At 34.7% G+C, this 22,598-nt stretch overlaps 1 protein-coding gene across 1 annotated transcript in view; it reads right to left on the bottom strand.

Annotated features, from left to right (window-relative positions):
* LOC132174266 (putative disease resistance RPP13-like protein 1) overlaps positions 1-22,598 on the bottom strand; it is a 52,709-nt gene that overhangs the window by 5,540 nt on the left and 24,571 nt on the right. The gene's annotated exons all lie outside the window — the stretch shown is intronic.

Raw genomic sequence — 22,598 nt, 5'->3', positions numbered from 1 at the left:
CGGTCCACTTTCTTGTTTTTCGTTTAGAGATATCTTTGGATTCGGTTTGGTGGATTGAATAAGGCTGGCCAGTTGTGGTGGAATCCACATCATCTCACTTCATCAAAGAAAAAGAAGAAAGAATAACTATCATAAGCCTACCACCAAAAGAAGGAAAAAGAAGACAAAAAATAAAGGCAAACCAAACATGAAAGAAAGAAACTTCATGGATAATATTGCATTTGAAAAATAGAATATTTTGTTATTATTTTGTTTAAAGCATACGCAGACTTCATCATTTCACAAAGAAAAAAATTTGAAACACTACACAATTATATTGCAAAATAAATAAAAATATAATAACTATGGAAAGACTTACTCCTCAAGGCAGTCTAAAGATGGGAATCATCTTGATGGAAAATAAGAAAAGACAGTCTTATAGCAGTAGAAAATTTTGTTATTATTTTGTTTAAAGCATACACTTGTTAAGGCGTTGGCTGTGCTTTGATTTGATTACAATAACCCAAAATATTTCATGTTTTCACTTTAAAACAACCAAAAAAACAAAAAAGGACAGAGCAGAGCACCCTTCCTCCAAGAAAAAAAAACAGTGCTCAACACTTTTTTTAAAATATTATTGGTTTCCTTAATAGCCTATCAGAATTTGGGAACAATGAAACAACATTTCAATGAACACTCTGTTTTGGAATGTAAACCAAAACACTTCATTATTTCACAAAGAAAAAAAATTGAAACACTACACAATATTGCATGATATAACATGTTGCGATAACACATGGATTTAGACCCAACAAAACTATATTAACCAGTTACACTTCTTACATAATTATAATGTGAGACTCTATCCTTATGGACACTCACTCTTTATATATACTCAATATATTGTTAGTTTCCTTAATAGCCTGTCAAAATCTTGGGACAATGAAACAATATTTCAACGGAACACTCTGTTTTGGTTTATGTAAACAAAAACAACCAGAAGCGTATAATAATATATATAAAACCATCTTCTTGCTTATAATATATAAACACATAGAGAGAGGTTATCTGATCGAGTAAATTTACTCTTAAAAAATGAGTAAATAATAGTGCATTTTGCATGCAATTGTTAACGTCTGGTCGTTGGTTTGTGAGTTTTGGATTCCGTTGGTCGGCCAGTTGTGTTGGACTCCTCCTCACAAATCACAATAATGCCATTCAACAAATTAAGTTGGAATTCTTTATTATTATAGTTTATTATACTTGAATTGAATTGATCCCAGAGCGCAGCGCACATGCATGCGCATTGAATGCTATCCGCCTGTCTTGTTACCCCCATTATTAATTTGCCGCGCATGAAGGAGGCAGCTTGGATTACCTCTAATTCTAACCTACCGCGTTCTTTACTTAATTAATCAAAATAGGAACAAGCTAGGGCAGGAAAGATTCTCTATTTTTTATTTTTATTTTCATTAATCAAGAAGAATTAAACATCATTGCTCATTACATGCACTATCACTAATAATATCATAAAACTCTTTCATCCAAGCTTAATCTTCATACCGAGAAATTGCCACTTTAATAGCACTAACTAGCTGCAGCTTTTCTTACATTTTCTTTAAATTTATGAAAATAAACTACTTTTTAGCTTTCATTTTCCTTTTTTATACCATTTATATATATATATATATATATATATATATGCAAATTTTCTCTAAACTAATTTTGGAGGAAATTTCTGTCAACCTATTATAATTAATGTTTGAGTTTCTAAGTTAGTAAAAGGGTAATAAATAACTATTAAGAATGTTAAACAAAATATGTATGTCACGGTCTACAGTTTTATGAAAGGATGATCGACTTCATATCAATAAAAAAGACTTGGCTAACTAAATGATTGTAGTACTAGATAGTAGTAGAGAATAAAGGGATAATATATATGTTATCCCTGAGTAATTGTCTATGATCTTTACTGTTGTGTTTATTAATAGTTATAATGTTGAGTGTTAATTATAGGATAGTCATAAGATACATCTCTATGAGGTGTTAGTGATAGGACACAAGTCAAGTAGTTTATGTTTATCACATTTCTTGGTAACTCTGTAAAAACCTATTGGGTTACGTTAATGAATAAAGTAAGCAAAGATTAATATAATTCAATTCAACTCTTGAATTGATTTGTGAGGTATTAAGATTCTTCGAATTACCCTTATCTATCTTTCCTATTATTTTACATCCCACTTTATGTAGGCACTTCACAATTAGTATGAGAACCAAACACTACGTTGCTTCCGCCATGACCATGGATTACTGTCATTTGGAACGTTTAGAGACGCAATTGAGATCTCTGAATTCTCTTCAACAAGAAATTAATCCCGGACAAAAGCGGTTCTTGAAGATTTTGGAACCTAAAAGATGATTTTGGACTCGATCAACGACTCATCCTATGCATGCAATCCTAACGTCTCGTCCTTGGTTGGTGAGTTTTTGTGTGATTTCACGGGGAAAAGTGTTCAATTCATGAACTCCTTATAAGGATCTTCTTGTCCTAACATCTTGTGTCATTACTCCGAAAAACAATATATATATATATATAGTCTGCGTTTTTTGACTAATAGATACAACAATTCAGTAGGCTTAAGAATGACGTAGCACACATGCATTGCATGCTATCCTCTTTTTTATTTTATTTTATTTTTTTTACCTTTTTTTATTAACTTAAGTTTTTGTGACAAATTGTGATTTAATATGGTATTAAAATCAAAGGTCTCGAGTTTGAACCCTTATCTCTGTTAATTCACCTTATTTAAATTAAAATATTATATTTATTGGGCATCATCTTCCTGTATTAAAATTTAAGCTTTTAGAAAATGTGGTAATTTAACTGTTGACCTATTTGGATTGTGGACAGTAGTACTACTTGTGGATCAAAATGTTTGAAAATTTTGATTTCAAGAGAGAAGATGGTGTATAGAGTTTAAGAAATATTTAAAGATTTGATGGCCTCGTTGTGATGATACCAAAAGACAATGATTTATTTGATTTATTTGGAGTCCACTAGAATTGGCCATAATTAATATTCAATCCACGGACGGAATCCAACGCTATCTATCTCTTTTCATTATTTAAAGTCAACTAAGGCCATATATAATATTCTACAGAGATGTCTCCATGTTTATGTGTAGTGGCTCCAAAGTCAAGTTTGTTAGGCGGAAAAAAGCACACAAGAGCTTGTTGGTGAAAATATGTGCACCCTGACTAAGAATAACTCCGATGTTTAAGTTAGTTATTGTCTCACTAAAATAATAATAAAATTTATATTTTAAAAAACTTGTAATTTTGATAACGGTCATATTTTTGAAAATTTTGAGGATGTGGAACTTGACGGACGGTGACGGCTAAACTTGAAATGAAAATATATAGCGGAGAGAAAATGGCACTCTTAATTCAGAAATGGAGCTAAGCAAAATGGGTGAGAAAAGGCAAAGAAAATGGAAGAGAGAGAGAGGCATGGGTGAGGAAAGGAAAAGAAAAGGAGGAGAGAGGAGAAAAAAGTTTTTAATCATTTTTTATTTTTTTATTTTATGCATTTGGTGAGTAAATAGTACTCCCTCGATCTAAGATACTAAGTGTCACAGCATTTCTAAAATTATTATTGTTTGACAAAAAAGTTTTCTGTAGGCGTCAGACGTTAAAACGGATGGAAAAGTGGTTTGGTGCATTGCACGTGATGACTTTGATGAATTGTTTCTGGCAAGCCTAGTATGATTATATATTAACCTAATTAAGCATCTTATCTTGATTATAATATGATCATCCTCACCTAATTTCCCACCGAATGTCGATCACCATCTTCTTGCTTATAATATGTATAGACATATGGAGAGGTTATCTGATCGAGTAAATTATATAACTCTAAAAGAATGAATAAATAATTAAGCATTTTGCAAGTGGAAACCAAATATATATTTAACGTCACAATAATGCCATTAAACAAATTAAGTGGGAATTCTTTATTATTATAGTTTATTATACATGAATTGATCCCAGAGCAGCGCACATGCATGCATTGGATGCTATCCTCTCTTTTTGACCCCCATTTGCCGCGCATGAAGGAGGCAGCTTGGATTACCTCTACTTATAACCAACCTTATTTTACTTAATGTTTAAGATTGCGATTTTGTAAGAATAATCTGCGTTTTAAAAAAATATCGTAAAACATAAAGCGTTTGGCATTGCGATTTAAAAAGTACTTAATCTAAAATAGGAATAAAAATCTGCGATTTTTATAAGTAGGTTAGGGGGTACTTGTTTGAAAAAGTGCGAATTTAAACCAAAATTATGATTTCGTATAACAAATATTTGATATAGAATTACTTTTTAACATGTTTTACCAAGCGCCTTTACGATTTTAAAAAGTATGAATTTCAAAAGCGCAATTTTTAAAATCATACTTATTAAAACTGCAGTACTAAATGGACCCTTAATCAATCAAAATCGGTCTTTAAAAAAAATAATAATCAAAATAGGAACAAGCTAGGGCAGGAAATTTTTTTTTTTTTTTTTTTTCATTAATCAAGAAGAATTGACATCATTGCTCACTACATGCATTATATATCACTAATAATATCATAAAACTCTTTCATCCAAACCTAATCTTCATACCGAGAAATAGCCGCTTTAATAGCACTAACAAGCAGCAGCTTTTCTTACATTTTCTTCAAAATTTAACGGAAATAAACTACTTTTTAGCTTTTATTGTCATTTTCTTATACCATTTAAATATGGATACAAATTTAATTTCCTTCAACCTATTATAATAAAATGCCAAGTGTCTAACATGTTTGAGTTTCTCATATCAATGTTTGAGTTCTTAAGTTAATTAGTAGAAGGGTAATAAATAACTATTAGGGGAAACTTCACTTTAAACTCCTGAACTACCACGCGTTTTGAAAAGACCTTCAAAATTAATTTTTTAGTTTTGAACAAAATGCTTGGAAACGAAACTCTTAAGAAAGTGGGAGTAGGTTACCTTGTCGACGTACTCGTCTAGATGGGGGTGGTTGAAGGTCTTGGAGAGCAAGACGTAGGGTTCGGGTCTTAACAATAATAATATGCATTATATATCACTAATATATTATTGTATATTCATTCAACAATAATATATTAACAACTCACACTTTTTACATATTTCCAATATAAGACTATATCCTTTTAGATACTCACACATTATACTTAACATATTATTAGTTTCCTTAATAGACAATGAAACAATATTTTAATGAAACTCTCTGTTTTTGTTAATGTAAACAAAAAGAGACAGAAGCAAAAAAAAAAAAAAAAACACACACAGAAGCGGCATGTATGTGAAATAGTAATTAGGAGAGATGGCTTTGGATTCCATATTTCCATTGGTAGATTGAATGTGGGCTCCACGCCCCATCATGTCATTCATTGAATCGAAGGAATAAAAGATGAGGAAACTGATTTAAACTTTCTTTATTTCACAAGGAAAAAATTTTGAAAGGTGACTTCCACTCAGCCATGATTCAGTCTTTGAGAGCGGTGCTTTCTACCATTTTATGGCCCTCTCTGCCAACCCTGTGTGACCGAGCATTGGCTCCTAACATTTTATAAATATTTTCTATTAAACTTCAAGTTATCAACATGGTCTTATTATTGTAGTTTTGATATAAAGTGGTTCTCTAAATTTGATAAATTAAAATTTTCTCCTTAAATTTAGCTTTTGATATAAAGTAGCCCATGCCATAATAAGGACGTTAATGACCCTCTCAGCGAAAGAAAAAGAGAACGCAAACACAACATGAAAAAAAAAAAAAAAAAGGAAATTCCATGGGCATTGCCTTTGAAATTTGAAAATGAGAGACAAAAAAAAAAAAAAAGGAAATTTCATGGGCATTGCCTTTGAAAATGAGAGACGGCAATCTAGAAGTGCACAACCGACGTATCCTCAAATCAATAATTTTGTAAGTACTAGATGTCAAAGTCCTTATGAATGGATGGATCATAGATGTATGAATTAAATTATCTAACATCCCAATCTCTCTGAACACATGTTGAAAAGATGAAGAGTAGCTCACATAAAATGGGTACTTTATAAAAATAAGGGTAAAAGTCCACGTACCCTCCTTAAACTACCACTCAATTGATAATGTCTTCTTCAAACTTCCAATTGTGACAATGGCTCCCCAAACTATCAAAACATTGTCAATGTCCCTCCAAGGCTAACAAAAAGATAAAAATACTCATACATATTTCTCAATCAGGCAAAAATACCTCTATAAACTCGAAAAATATAATTTTGTTTTTAAAACGAAAAATTGTAATTAAAAAAATTATTATTATTTTTTTTAAAAAATATATATATATTTTTAAATGATTTTTTTTTTTAATTTTGTTTTAAAACATGAAATTTTTTATTTTTTTAAACGGCAATTCTTATTTAAAAAAAACGAAAATTTTCAAGTTTTTAAATTTTATTCAACGTGATTTTCCTTTATCGGACCCTTCCGATAGACTTCTCAGTGAAGCACACAATGAAACTAGCATAATCCTCTAAGAGAAACAAATTGGCTCACAACAAATGTTCTTTCTAAGCATAGCCTCTCACGAATTCTAGGTTAGAATTTCATACCTCTCTCTAACAATAGAGATGAATATATATATATGAGTCCCTAAAACCCTAGACACGTCACACACTTTACACGTTAAAAAACATAATCTGATACGTGGCGTCTGGACAAGGAAGTGCCCAGCTGGACAGAAACCCTAAAAACATTGTCGGCGACGTACAAGTCTGGACAGCATGCAGACAGGAAGGAGACGGGAATTTTCTAGAATTCACATCAAGACAGCCTTGCATTGGAGATGTGACTTGGTGCTTTGGAACGTTTGTTTTGATCATAGAATTTGCCATCACTCCAATAAGAATTAGCTTATTCATATTGGAGTGATGGACCTACCTGAGGCATTTCCACGTGACATACTCCAAAAAAAAAAAAAAGAAAAATACTACCCCAGAGGGAATCACTTTTACACCAAAGAAGGAAGTAGGAAACAGCCTTCTGGACCGATGGTCCGCGTAAAAGAAATTAATTTGATAAAGTAATGAGAAAGTGTAAGTGGAGACCAACTCATTAACGTCAAATATATGTTTCTTTGTTTCTTTCCTTCTCGTTGGATAATGAAAAGACATAGCTTGTTACCAAAAAAAGAAAAGAAAAGACATAGCTGGCAGTTTCTCAGCTATTGCCTTTGAAAAAAAGAAACTTGATGACATTGCCTTTGAAAAAAGACAACCCCAGGTCTAAGCAGTTTCTCAGAGGGAATTACTTGTACACCAAAGAAGCAGGAAACATCCTACCGACTCATGGACGCGCCAAATAAATTCCTTCCATAAAGTTACGAGAGACTGTAAAAGGAGACCAACTCATTAACGTCAAATGATAATCTTTTTGCAGGTTGAAATCTTTCCTCTCTTTCTTTCTTCTTTCCTTCTCTTTAGAAAAATGAAAAGAAATAGCTTTGGATTCCCTTGGTTGGTAGATTGAGTATCGCCAATTGGGGTGGAATTCACCCTTTGTCACTAAATCAAAGCGTTATATTTTAGGTTGACTAATTCAATGTTCAAAACACTTTGATGTAATTATAAAAACTTACCTACATGAAAAGCCCCTTCACATTCATCACAGCATGACTTTCAAACTGTGAGTGGCTGCCCTGCTTATTAAACATAAATAAAATCAATCTCTATGAAACAGAAAATCATTATAAAACAGAAAAGTAAAAGTTGTGATCGGAATCATTATGAAACAGAAAATCAAAAGACTCTATGACATTGAACACAATGTCTTACTAAAAAAAAATACGTACTTTCTTGGTAGTCTTCCCTAACTCTTCCTTCCTTCAAGGTGACTTTGGAACCAAAACTGGCTCAAGGTGATCTGAAATAGTCCAATAAAACCCAAATTTCAGTATCATTGAGTTTGTAAATTAAATGGGGAAATAAAAATGTCTTTTTTATTTCAGTATCATGAATATAGAAAAAAAATCATGTAAACAGAAGGCCACAAGCAAGTGCCAGAACGTACAACTTCAAATTAATCATTATAAAAACATGTTACAGAATTGTAAGTGCCACAAGCAAGTGCCAGTGATTCCATATTGAAAAACATGGCAAACAATCACTAACATGAACAAAACAGCTTTGCCATTCTAATTTATCTACACGTTCCTCCTTTCATCAAGCAAAATGCAGGAAGCAGTTGACATGATTTGATTCCAAGCATATGACACTTGTTATTGTTGACAATAAAAAGTGATCCAATAAACAAGGAAGTGAGAATTGACAGTAAAATCAAGATTTATAAAAAGACAAACCATGGGAACATACCTTGTTGATTCGGAGCATCCCCAATTCTCATTGGCAACAGAACTCAATTGCTCATGTTGGGAATGGTGAACAGGGTGGAGCATTCTGTTTTAACAAAGATAGCAACTAAGCAAATTAAAACAAAGAGGGTAAATTATATTGATAAATTAGGTGGTTGAAAAGTTAACGTACCGAAATTAGGGACCCTGGCTAGAATTTTTGCTTATTCAATCAATTTGTCATCAATCCAAATCTGTTCAACGTGAGCAATCTTGTGCCATTCTTTTCCTTTTTTATTTTGCAACTGTTTTATCAACAAAGGACAGTCGAAGATGCCTTTATTAAGAATTTGTCATCAATGCCTTTTTTGTTAAACACAAAGTCCATAAGTTCTTCTTATCTGCACTTTATCAGTGGCCCCGATGTTTCACTTGGAAGATATGCAGCAAAAATATAAATGCAGCAACTTGTTACTTTTTTAATAATAAATTAAGGATATTCTCTAAAAGAATATAGAAAAAATCAAGTTAAGAGAAGGTGTACACAAATTCCACCTCAATTTACAATCTAAAATCTATAAGGGAAAGAAAATCAGGAAATGAAAAGGCACTAGATCGAACTCTCTAGAATAGTCATCTAATCATACAAAAATTGTAAAAACATAGTCTTTAGGATGTCCTGATCGAGGTCAATACCAATGATAGTCCAATTATTTGTTTCATGCCAAATGATTCGTGTAAGAACAAGTGGAACTGCACTCCACCCACTAATATACACAATTTATTTTGCTCCTTGGTAGTCTGTGTACTTGTGAACGTACTGCAAATAATAAGATTTTGCATGAAGCAAACTTATGACAGAACATACAACTTCAAATTAGGCATTATAAAAACATGTTACAGAATTATAAGTAAGATCAAAACAATCTTGACATGCCCCATAACTACCAGTACAACAATAGCATTATGTACGACAATCAAGTGCCAATGATTCCATATTGAAAAACAGGGCAAAAATGCAATAGCATGAACACAACAGCTTGTCCATTCTAATTTATCTCCATGTTCCTCCTTTCATCAAGCAAAGTGAAATCAAATCCATTTTGAGTCGATAATATAATCCAATTCTGAGTTTTAGAACCATAATGAAGCTGAAGTTCAAAAAACTAGTGCGGTAATTTGAGAGAGAAGCAATTCATGCACCTTGCCTCAATATTATTATATGTGGAAACCCCCAAACGGCCCAAATTTAAGAAATCCTTAGACACACCATAATCCATTTGAACCTAACACCTATCTCATCACCACTATACACTTGAACCACTTGTGCAAAGGACAGAACCTACACTTGCAATCTCCAAATACAACCACAACTCCATGATAATGTTTGAACTCCATCTTTCCTATGTATGTGTATATGCTATAAATGCTAAGCAGTAGCTTCATTTCATGAATTTGTCAACCAATGGTGTAGTACATGTTACTAGTAAATATTATGTTAATTCAATATGTGAAAAAATGTAACGAACTATGGTCATAACATGCTTAACAGTTCAAGATAACTGACCAACTTTGGCCATGTTATAAACACATTCTACCCAGCAATGCCAGAAAATAATCATTCAGGTGACAAAACATATAACCACGATAGCAGGAAATAAACTCTAAGAATGCGTACCCTTCACTAGCATCAGCTGTTGAGCGAGGCTATCTACCATTGTAATTTGTAAATAAAATGAGTGAAGATGAATACATTCCTCACTTCATAACAAAACACCAATTCAATTGCATTAATCTTATCTAAGACGCATATCCACATAATGAGACTCATTAATAGCAAAAGCCAAAGAATCTCCATGTTGTGACAGTAAATCAAAGATATTACCAAAAGCACATGCCAGGTTCTCTAGAGGGTGTAATATGTTCCCTTAACATCAAAAGTTCAGGTGACAACTCATCAGAGCCCAAAAGTGTAAGAGATTCCATTACTGCTTTGAAGATCTTCAAATAGTTTAAATTTCAGTATGTTTCTCTACAAGCTTACATAAAGATGTACTGAAACACTTTTTCCATTGGCCTAGGCAAAGACAATAGCCTTTTCCATCAAATCCAATAACTTCATGGTTAAAAAAAGAAGCATAAATAGATTGTACTATATCCAATAACTTCATGATCAACACATTTTGTTTGGCTTCTGAGTTTTTATGCCACATGCTTTACCACAAGATGCACTGCCAATGTGAAAAATAACTAAAAGCACCAGCCATTTTATTTGCAGATATGCTCTTGTAATCGCCGACAATGAAAGAACATTGGACACTACCCTCAAATGATGGGTGATCAAGACTCTGCTCAAATCAAATGGATTCTCGTTGCAATTGTTTTGAGCCCCCAATAACAAGGTTGACAAGAGAGCTTGCAAAGATGTATCAGTACATTCCCACTCTAGAATGAAAGAATTTGGATAATCTCTGTTTTGGTTAAGTTACCAAATAACAAAGTAGTTACATCTATTTATAAGCATGGAGGTTTAGAGGATTACAAGCAGTACATAGACAAAGAAAATACAAAGGAAAGTTTTAAATGTAGGTAATACACGGCAACACAAAAGAAGAAATTGAGAGGACCGAAGGTGGGCTGTGATGAGGCGCACACCAGCTGATAGTGTGCTGAGATGAGAGGCTTGTCAGAAGTAATTCAGGCTGTGAATCAAGGAGCTTGAGTTTGCAGCATGATTCAAGGAGAAGAGGCTGCTGTTCTGTGTTACTGTTGTGAGCTGATGTGGGGGAGCAAGTCAGCAAGAAATCTGGACATCTTTAGCGAATGCTTTTGCTGATTTTTCATGCTGGAGCTGAGGGTCCTTTTGGGTATTAGCATTCAGCTCATGCAACTCATGTTTATCCTTAACACAGAAGCCTTCTCGCTTTGTTCAAGAATCAAGATCCTCCATAAGGCCCCATTTGCAAGTTGGGCTGCATCACTTCTCCATTTTCACAAAATTTTCATGGTACTCCCAAACACCTAAGCACCAATAATTCAATATGCAGGGGCTGACTTCAAGCACAGTTGTTCCTCAGAAGATCACCATATGGTACTGCAGCGAAAAAAAAAAATGTACATATGAATCTCAACTTCTTTGCGCCCCCAAACAGCAAACAGAAAGTGGAAAAAACAAGTACCTCATTTTGGTCTAATAAAATCAAAATTTTGTCCATAATGATTCAGTTTCATCAGCCGCTGGTATTACATGGTTCTGAATGCAAGTAAACAAGGACTGAAGGTAATCCTACGCCAACAGCATTCATCAATTTAGAATAGGTGCCACCATCCAAAAAAGGGAAGAAAAAAATATATCCCATCAATAGATGAAAATTACCTGTCCTTGATAATTAGTATTTGTTGCTACTAGAGGGAACTCTACCACTTCCTTCCCAAATATTATGGAACATTTCAGCTGACACAACTGATTTGCTGCATCATCTTAGATATCTGAGACGGCATACAATAATTTGGTACAGCTACCATTTGGTCTTAGATGCATTATGCATAGGAACATTTTTTTTGTCTTTTTCATATAGAAAAGAGTTAAGGCCAGAAGTAAATAATGAAGCATGTATGGTATAGAAACTATTGATGGGAAGAATAATGATTATAGAACTCACATAATGAACATCCACTAAAGTCACAATCTGGAGTATTGACTGTAAGAATGCATCGCTTAGTTTTCTGTTCTTCAGGATCAAGTCCGGCATCCCTTTCAGCTGCCACAACATTAACATTATGCTTACATATTTTTCCTTACATTACAAGCAATGTGTCTCCTTACAACTCTAATAGTAAGAAAATTTAGCTCACCAAAGTTCTCTGCTCACTATCATTATTATCTTTTGGAAGTTTCCCCTCAAATATCCTCTCCCTTGCCTTGCTAGCCTGCAATATCAAGAAACCCAATAGAAACAACCCAATATTAAAGCATTTAACTGTCTAAGATGTTGTAGTTGTGATTGATTATTACAATGATTGTCAAATTATCCCAACTTTTCTTCTCTTTTAATCCAAACATCTTGGCAACCAAGCAGCGCAAATGGAAATCTTGGGCTAGACTAAGATCAAAAGCATCAAGAGATAAGAGTGCAGGAGAGACCTGTTTTTCCCAGTTTGTGCAAGTTGTTATAATGCAGAGCAGTATTGTCTGAACAGAAGCACCAATTTGTATTCCAATCCAAAGCCCCCTTCCTCTTAACAGTGTCCTGAAACCCAAGGCTGCAGCAACTGGAATTCCACAAAGATAGAACGCCCCAAGGTTGACATAGGCCTCTATATGCCGCCACCCACATCCTCTAGCAATACCTAAGATAACGCACACTAGATAGAACCTTGCAGAAGCTTATATTCTTAATAGACACCAATCATTGACAAAAATGAGAGATTTTCAACCTGAGTGCACCCCTTGTATACTGGCTTCAACGCGCTGTACGCTGCAGGCGGCAGGCGCGTGATGACAGTCCCCGAGTCAATGATGGTCCTGGAGGCCGAGAAAACCAAGGGCGCAATCGCTAGCGAGCTTCCTTTGACGCTTATGCCGGTGGTGTCGAGGCCATAAAACGACGTGCTGTCTGAGACTTTCAACAAGGGCGTGAATTTGACGGCGTTGGAAGCTCCACCGCCGAAGGTGAGGTGGCCGGTGGAGCTGGAGCTTGAGGGAAAGCAGTAGGAGAAGAAGCCGCCGTACTTGGGTATAGTTGTCATTCTTTTAAAAGATGAGAATAATATTGCCTCATACTTTCACTTTTTTGCCTTTCCCTCTGGCAATTGGCCCAAATAATAAACATCACAAATACAACTCAAGCAAACTGAAGCAACCTGAATGACACAATTAACCCAAATTGTGTCCACTAACCTATGATCAATTAAAAGAACAAGAAATATTGCTCATTCACAAGAAGAGTTCCAATAAACTGAAGAGCATTGAGCTGGTTTTTTATTTTTTTTATTTTATTAGATCTACACCATAATCCTAATGGTTTCACAAAATTTATTTTGTTAAAAAGATAAAGAAAAAAAAAAGTTATGAGACATATATTTGCAATCCAAAAAACAATATACACAGAGGCAATAAATTTTCATGTATGTAGAGACCACAGGACAAAGAGATAAATCGATAAACAGTTCATATGGCAATAAGTTAACAATGTCCTGACAAGTTTCGACTTTCTGAATTCTTTCTAGTCTCCCAAATATCAATGAGTTGGAAGTTAATAAGCCTACCTCAATTTTTCAAATTTGATTGCTTAGTAGTGCACCTGCTGATGGCTAAGCATCGTAAAATGATATATAGCCATATAACCTAAGCTCTTGAGAGATTAGGTATTATTGGGGCAATTTTTGGGTCGGAACAAACTATCTCAACAGTCATTGTACAGCTGAGATGAAATGGGCCCCCCAATATGATAATAGTGTGCCTGCAAAACAGAGAAGGCATGAGAGGGTCCTTGGCCGGAGCCGAAGACATCCGATGCTTAAGTCAGCATGCATATTCTTTTGAATGGAAAAGAATGTGAAAATAATGGTCTCTGATTCTCTCAAGAATGAGCTTCCAGTGACCATCTGAGAGAGAGAGAGCCTGAGAGAGGGAGACGAAAAATCCAGTCAAGAAGAAGCCCATTCTCCTCGCTTTCTTTTCTCTATTTATGGGTGTTAACCTTTTGCCCACACGCGTCCCCCATAGAGTGTGCGTTGGCGTTTTGCTAATGTGAGTGAAACTCACGAGGGGATTTTACCCCAACAGGCATCAATGAAAACGGTTCTCAACAGCAAAGTTTATCTTTCCAATCTTGCAATACACAACTTCAAAAGAAAAAAACCAACCTATGTGAAAAAGCCCGTGCACATCCATCACAGCACAAAAGATCCCCTCCATCTTGACAGATGGAGCAGAGACCATCATTTTCATCAGTAGACAATTTACAACCTTTTGACAGGGAATATAAACAATTCATGGAGAGGAACTTCGTTAGGTGTAAACATGTAGGTAACCATGTTTACACGAAACAAAAAAAAAAAAAAAAGAAAAAAAAAAGCCCAACTAACATAAAGAAAGAAACTTAAGTGAAAAGTTAATACAACTTATTTCTTGTCATAGACCCTATACCATTCCTGAAGCTCTCCAATTCCGTCTCCTCTCAAGTCCACAAGTTCTTCTTCTCTGCACTTTAGTAGTGGCCCCGGTGTTTCAATTGGAAGAGATGTCTGCAAAAATATAAATGCAGCAACTTGTTACTTTAGATGCAGTTCACATTCTTATTATGAATCCTCCTGAAATAAAAATTAAAAAAATGCCTTTTTCTAATAATAAATTAAGGATATTTTTTATAAAAGAATATAGAAAAAATCAAGTAAACAGAAGGTGTACACAAATTCCACCTAAATTTACAATCTAAAATCTATAAGGGAAAGAAAATCTGGAAATGAGAATGCACTAGAGCTCTCTAGAACAGTCATCTAATCATACAAAAAATTGTAAAAACATAGTCTTTTAGGATGTCCTGTTCGAGGTCTATACCAAATGACTAGTGTAAGATCATATTTAGTTTGCTTAAAAAATTAATAAAATAAAATAAAAAGAAGAAGAAGAGAAGCCTATTTTACATGTTACACTCTACACATTCATGTGTTCCTTGGTAGTCTGTGTACTTGTGAACATATTGCCAATAATAAGATTTTGCAAGAAGCAAACTTATGCATGTCAACTGAGAAAAGGAAAATAAATTTCAATTTTGTTCCACTCATGACAGAACATACAACTTCAAATTAAGCAATATAAAAACATGTTACAGAATTATATGATAAAAACAATCTTCACATGCCGCATAACTACCGGTTCAACAATAGGATTATGTACCATAAGCTAGTGCCAATGATTCCATGTTGAAAAACAGGGCAAAAACTCATTAACATGAACACAACAGCTTGGCCATTCTAATTTATCTCTATGTTCCTCCTTTCATCAAGCAAAGTGCAATCAAATCTGTTTTGAGACAATACTATAATCCAATTCTGAGTTTTAGAACCATAATGAAGGTGAAGTTCAAAAAACTAGTGCGGTAATTTGAGAGAGAAGCAATTCATGCACCTTGCCTCCATATTGTTACATGTGGAAAACCCCAAACAGCCCAAATTTAAGAAATCCTTAGACACACCATAATCCATTTGAACCCAACACCTATCTCATCACCACTATACACTTGAACCACTTGTGCTAAAGCCCAGGACAGAACCTATATGTGTAATTTCCAAATACAACCTCAACTCCATGATGGGTCATGAGCCTATAGATAATGTTTGAATTCCATCTTTCCTATTTATGTGTATCTGCTATAAATGCTAACCAGTAGCTGCATTTCATGAATTTGTCTACCAATGGTATAGTACATGTTGCTTGTAAATAGTATGTTAATTCAATATGTGATAAAATGTAACAAATTATGGTCATATCAAGCTTTACAGTTCAAGATAACATAACATATAACCACATTCTACCCAGCAATGCCAGAAAAAAGTCATTCAGGTGACAAAACATATAACCACAATAGCAGGAAATTAACTCTAAGAATGCATACCCTTCATGAGCATCAGCTGTTAAGCGAGGCTAACTTGAGACTCCTTTAAGCACTCCACACATGACTTACATGGCGGCATCGAATTCCCATTGTTAGTTTTAGGAAGATGTCCTGTAATTCATTACAACAGCCAAAATGTCACATTTTCTTTGAAATAAATAAATAAATAAATAAAACCTTATTCTGATGAACTTTAAAACCTATCAAACATGATGCAAAAGAAACCTCTGCAATTCAGACTGATGGTAGATTTCGTTAGAGACTTTGTGGCGAAGCCACTTGATGCATTGGGGGTGCCATGAGCTTTTAATTTTTTTTTTGTGGGAAAACAAAAAATATTTTTACCTACCCAGTACTCAAGACACGGCACCCTCAATTGCCCAAAGTCTACTTTCTCTATTTCGTTCTTTCTATCTCAGACGAGTCGGACTTTGTGCTCAAAGTAACTCGTCCTCTACGACTCTCAGTCGCTTTTGCTTTTGTGTTAGATTTTTGTTCTAGTTTCTTTCTTTTACCTAGTTTTAATTTTGGATTTTTCAATTTATTTTATCAGTTTCTTGAGGTTGTACGGTGGAGATTTATTTTATTAGTTTCACGACTTCGCAACAAAATGGAGGATGATTTTCTTGCAAATAGTTTAGTTCTCTATTTTGAAAGGAAAATTGTTGAGAGTTTCGATTTATATTTGATACTGAATGATTTTGTACTTCTAAGAGACCATAAAGTGCAGTTCTAGACTTTTTTTTTTTTTTTTTGTATTTTTGTCTTTTTGATATAGTGCCAACATGTTACATTTCTAATATATCAATTTGAGCACATATTTATGAATTTTTATAGATATTTTTTTGTGATGCATATATTGTGTGAATTACCAAATTTTTAGGGTGGAGAAAATTTTTAAGACGCCAAAAAAAATTTTAGCGGCACCCTCAATATGAATTGTCTAGCTCCGCCACTCTTAGAGAAGAACAACCACCGGATTTCAGACAAACTCTTTCAGCGTTCCGACGAAGCATTTACACATACACTCATGACATTTTGGAGAGTGTTCCCATTCTCCAGCAAAATATACATACTCCAGTAAATGTTTATGTGCACTTCCCACATGCAGCTCCAAAAACGAAGGCATAACTACCTACAACCAACATAAAAATAAGCACACACATGCAATTATTCACGGATCAAGCTCATAGATCTTCTAAAATAACACTAAATACCCACTTCAAATCCTTTGCATTTGCCTAAAAAACACATCCGCACCATATAACCGATACTCTTATATATGTAAGTATACTAATGATAAAGAAAAGAACCACCATTGAAAACTTACCCACATCTCTTAGTCAACAGATAATGTCACCATCTAAGTCTAGCTTCGGTTTCTCATCTCAACATTTTGATAATTGAAGGTATAAGAAACAACACCAGCTTCCAATTGGTTCTATGCCAGCTCGATATCAGGAAGCCTGCCATTTTGTTACCAATAATGAAGTCAGCCACCTTAACAAGGATCACATGTACAGTACCCGCAAGAAACTCCTTAGCTATCACTGTTTACCTTTTCCCATGTAGTGATTACCTTTTCCCATGTAGCAGCTTTCAGGATAAAAGGTATTGAATGGTAATAAAAAAGTTTAGGGGAAAGATTGTGGCTTTGAAGTATTTTAAGCGTTTGATAATGTATGAAAAGTAAAAAGAACAGCCAAAGCATCACATTTTCCCATTGTCAGTTTCAGGAAGATGTCCTGCAATTCATTAAATAGCCAAAGCATCACATTTTCTTTAAAAAAAGAAGTTAATGCAGATGAACTTTATAGCGTAACAAACATGATGCAAAAGATACCTTTGCAATTCAGACTGACGGTAGATTTATTTGAAGAAGAACAACCATGGAATTTCAGACAGACTCTTCTAGCGGTCCAATGAAGTATTTACACATGCATTCATGATATTACAGAGAATATTCTTCTACAGCCAACATAAAAATAAGCACACATGCAATGATCCACAAACAATCTAATGGGTCTTCTCAAATAGCATCGAGTACCCACTTCAACTCCTCTGCATTTGCCACCAAAACATAATATCCCACTACTTTCAGTCACACCTTGCAGCCTGGTCTCTCCAGGGACTCTAGCCTACAATACAAAGAGACATAATCAATATTCATTTATATGTATATATGTATGTGTACTGCCCATAAAGTAAAGAATCACCATTAGTTGGGTGTCCCTATAAAGTTGGAAAGCATTGGACTTGGTACCATTTGAGACAATTGATTGGCTGCATTTATCAGAATAATATATCTATTCTACGACTAATACAAATAGGTGCCTCTCTTATTACTTTTTTGTATCCCTCTGTTCCTCGGATACAATTCGATGCTTCTACGGCCAAATCTCAATTTATGTAAAGCCTTCAATGGATTCCTTATTAAAACATAAATTTTTATTTGGGTGTATAGATAGTATTTCTTTATTCTTCATAAATTATTATCTGGTAAAACACTGCCCGACATATAGGCCCTACCAAAAAATAGGCCTCATGTATTTCTTCCTTAAAAACAATTAAATAATTATAACACAAGAAAAAAAGAAGGGTGGTAGAATATTATATTTTATAAAGCAATGATGGCATGAAGTATGGGATCAAAATACTCCTAGAGCACAAAAATGAAATAGAAACCAGACAAGTATTTTAAATAATGTCATTTCCTTTAAGAGAAAATAAGAGTCATAGTCTAAAGCAAGTTGCTGTAAAAAAGGAATTTACAATGCAAGTTCGCATGCTCTTGTGGCAGGAATTGATGAAATTGATGATTGACAGAGATTTATAAAAATGTTTCGTGTTTTTCTTCTTAAGAAGTGTTTTGAGTTTTGAGAAGAATTTTGTAGCTTGCTATGAAAAATGTGTTAGAGGTGGGGCCACATCTGAAATTGGTGAAGTTGGGGACTCTTGTAGGAGAAAAGAGCAAAAGGTACCAATCTCAGGAGATATTGCTTGATTTTGAGTTTCAAGAAGTGTTTCATATCTTAGTAATTCGGCCTGAAACTCATCAAAGGAAAGCGATTTTTCTTGAATAGCAAATGAAAAGTCTACTGAATATAAAGTACCTGGTAACATAAAATAATTGTGCAAGGACCAAAATTTCTGCTGAAATTATGGCCTGTGGAAGCATCAAGATCAACTCCGATTAAAAATCTATCAAATTGACGGTGTAAATTTAAAGTTAATATGACAAAAAATAAATACCATATGAAAAGTAAAAAGAACAAAATTATTGACATAGTAGCGAGCAAATATGGCCCATAGTTTTATCACAGGAAACTAGTCAATCACAAAACATGTAACAAGAAGTAATCACTGGAAGGCCCTTAAGTTTCAATTACTTTAAGAAAGAAGCTAAAGTGAGTTTCTTGTCAAATTTCGAAATTCCTTTCTAGACTTTGGGTGGACCTGGTCCACAAAGGTCTTGCCAATTGATTTTGGACATCAATTGCAGGACCTCAACCACCCAAATGATTTGGACATCAATTCCTTTCTATATATGTTACCCAATTAGCATGAGTTTCTGATTCTCAGTGGTTCACATGCTCAGTAAATGGAAATAAAATCAATCTCAAGTAGAAAAAAATTTACCTCGCAGTTGCAGCAAGAACAAGAGATGAGACCAACAATTTCTGCCCACGACATAATATTACTACTCAGAAAAGAAAATCCAACAGATCAGTACTCAGTTGCATCAAATTCCCATTGGCTGTTTCAGGTAGATGTCCTGTAATTTATTAAACAGCCAAAACGTCACATTTTATTTATTTAAACAAAAACAAATAACTTATGTTGATGAACTTTATAAGATAACAAACAGGATGCAAAACAAACCTCTGCAATTCAGAATGATGTTGTAGATTTCTTTGAAGAGGAACAACCATAGAATTTCAGACAAACTCTTCTCGCAATCCAATGAAGCATTTACACATGCATTCATGACAGTACAAAGAATTTTCTCCTTCTCTAGGAAAATATACGCTAGTAAATAGTTTTTGCACTTTCCACATGCAGCTCGAACAACACATAACAACCTACCGCCAACATAAAAACACCTCCTTCTGCATTTGCCACAAAAACACAATATCCCAGTACTTTCAATCACACCTTGCAGCCCGGTTTCTCCTAGGACTCTAGCCTGCAATACAAAGAGACATAATCAATATTCATATATATATATATGTGTGTGTGTGTGTGTGTGTGTGTGTGAACTACTGATAAAGAAATTACCCGCACCTCTTAGTCAATAGAAAATGTTGCCATCTAAAACCAGCTTCAATTTCTCATTTCAACATTTGATAATTGAAGGTATCAGAAATAGCACTAGCTTCCAATTGGTTCAATGCGGGCTAGATATTAGGGGTGTAAACGAGCCGAGCTTGGGCGAGCTTCTCTTGTTCAAGCTTGGCTCGTTTAAATTTTACTCGAGCTCGAGCTCGAGTCGAGTTCAAGGGCGAGCCAAAAAAATCGAGCTCGAGCTAATAATAAGTCGAGCCGAGCCAGCTCGCGAGCTGGCTCTTATATTTAATATTTTTGTTTTAAATTTTTTTTTTAACTTCAAGTACTCTTAAACGACTTAAGAAGTTAGATTGCATGAATATTTGCTTAGCCTAGCTAGTCGAGTATGGAGCCTGAGTCAATATAGCAAGGCATTTGGTTTCAAAGAGAGAGGATATGCATCATTTTATAGATAAGCAAACTTAGAGATTGATGTTTTCTTAACAATGTGGGACAAGTTAACAAGTTGCATTCAGACTGCATTGGGACAACGCCCCCTACAAAAAAATATTTTTTTAACGTCTCTCTCTCAATCCCCCTCACCAGTCACAACGGATCTTCCACCTGAACTCTCATTTCCCACTCTCTCACTCTCACTCACCAGACATGTAGTGATAGTGTTTGGGTCTGTTTGATTCATCAATAGTTTATGCCTTTCGCAATCTCCCTCAATAGTTTCTGCTTGATTCTTCTTCATTTCATTTGGATCTGCTCTAATTGAATCGAGGTTTTTTTAATGATTGCTCTTTCTCTCTTTCATCACGAAGGGTCTAGAATTTTTCATTCTCTAATGCTTAAATATAAATGCAATTTTAAGGTTTTAATAATTATGAGATTTAAAATTAATTATCTATTACTTAGTTTATATATATATATATATACACACACACTCGAGCTTATACGAGCTGTTCACGAGCTTAGCCGAGTCGAGCCGAGCTTGCTTCGTTTAATATTCGAGCCAGGATTTGTGTTCATGAAGTGCTTCATGTAATATTCGAGTCGAGCACGAGCCGAGCTTATGCGAGCCGAGCCCGAACTTGCTCGCGAGACGCTTCGCTCACTTAACAGCCCTACTAGATATAAGGAAAACTGCCATTTTTTACCATAAATCAAGTGAGTCAGCTTAACAATGATCAAGCAGTAGCCACATGAAAATCATTTTCTATCATTGATTACCTTTTCCCTTATAGCTGCTTTGAGGAGAAAAGGTACTGAATGATAATTCAAAGCCTACACTTCCAAGAAAAGAAAAAGAAACCAAAATTTCCCCGTTTTGTTGATTTCGTACAACCCTTTTACAAGGTCCATAGGTTCCCAATGAAACTTTCAGTACCTATTCATGAGAAATAACAACACAAGCATAACAAAGATAAATATGTAAATGTCTGAATCAACAAAGAAATAACAACACATGCATAATAGATTGAAATGGAAAACCTACACAAATGTGCATCAGATGATATGATTGATTTAGAGATAAGTTAGTTTATCATAGAGCTAATGCAGATTCCAATTAAACATTTCATGCAACAGCTAAGCTGGTTTCTAATCAGCTAGAGTTGCTTTTTGACACAAAAAAAAAAAAAAAAAGCATGACATTAAAAATAGCAAATTAGGCTTTGTCTGTTTCCAAGTACCCATTCATGGATCGTTTAAAGTAAAATCAACTTAATTTGAGTTATTATTAGATATCACATGGAATATATATGACTTTCTTTTCAAGTACATAATTTTTAAGTTGTTCACCAATAGTTATCAACTTCGCGAACACAGGACAACCACACAACATATTTTTTTTAATAAGTAATGTTGTATATCAAAAGCACAAAGGGGCACAACCCTATTACAAGTATAAAAAGGAGAGCGTCAAGGAGCACCCACAAGAGACCCAGGCTCACAAGGAGCAGCCACAAAAGACCCAAAAAGGACCCAACCAAGAAACCTCAACAGCAAACACCCACAAACAACCCCATAGTCAAGCCCTTCTCACAAAACCCTCAAAAGCGGACACCCACAAGAATCATCCTACACGTAGGCCTACATCCCAATAGTCTTACTGTCACGGGGCAAATTTTTCGCACCAAACAAGCCACGTGATGGCCCTTAGCAAAGCACCAAGCAGTGCCAAGGCAGCCAACACACCAACAGAGGTTAGGGAAGGGTAATCACAACACAACAGAATTTTACAGGAGCAACACCTCCCAACTTTTACACTCAACCAAACCGAATGTACAAAGACAATGACCAGGGCCCTTACAACACAATGGAACCCTTAGCCACAAT

The sequence above is a fragment of the Corylus avellana genome, chromosome 2 (genome assembly GCF_965113065.1).
Source record: "Corylus avellana chromosome 2, dhCorAvel1.hap1.2, whole genome shotgun sequence".
NCBI classification, from domain to species: Eukaryota; Viridiplantae; Streptophyta; class Magnoliopsida; order Fagales; family Betulaceae; genus Corylus; species Corylus avellana.
This window is presented reverse-complemented; position numbering and strand designations above follow the sequence as displayed.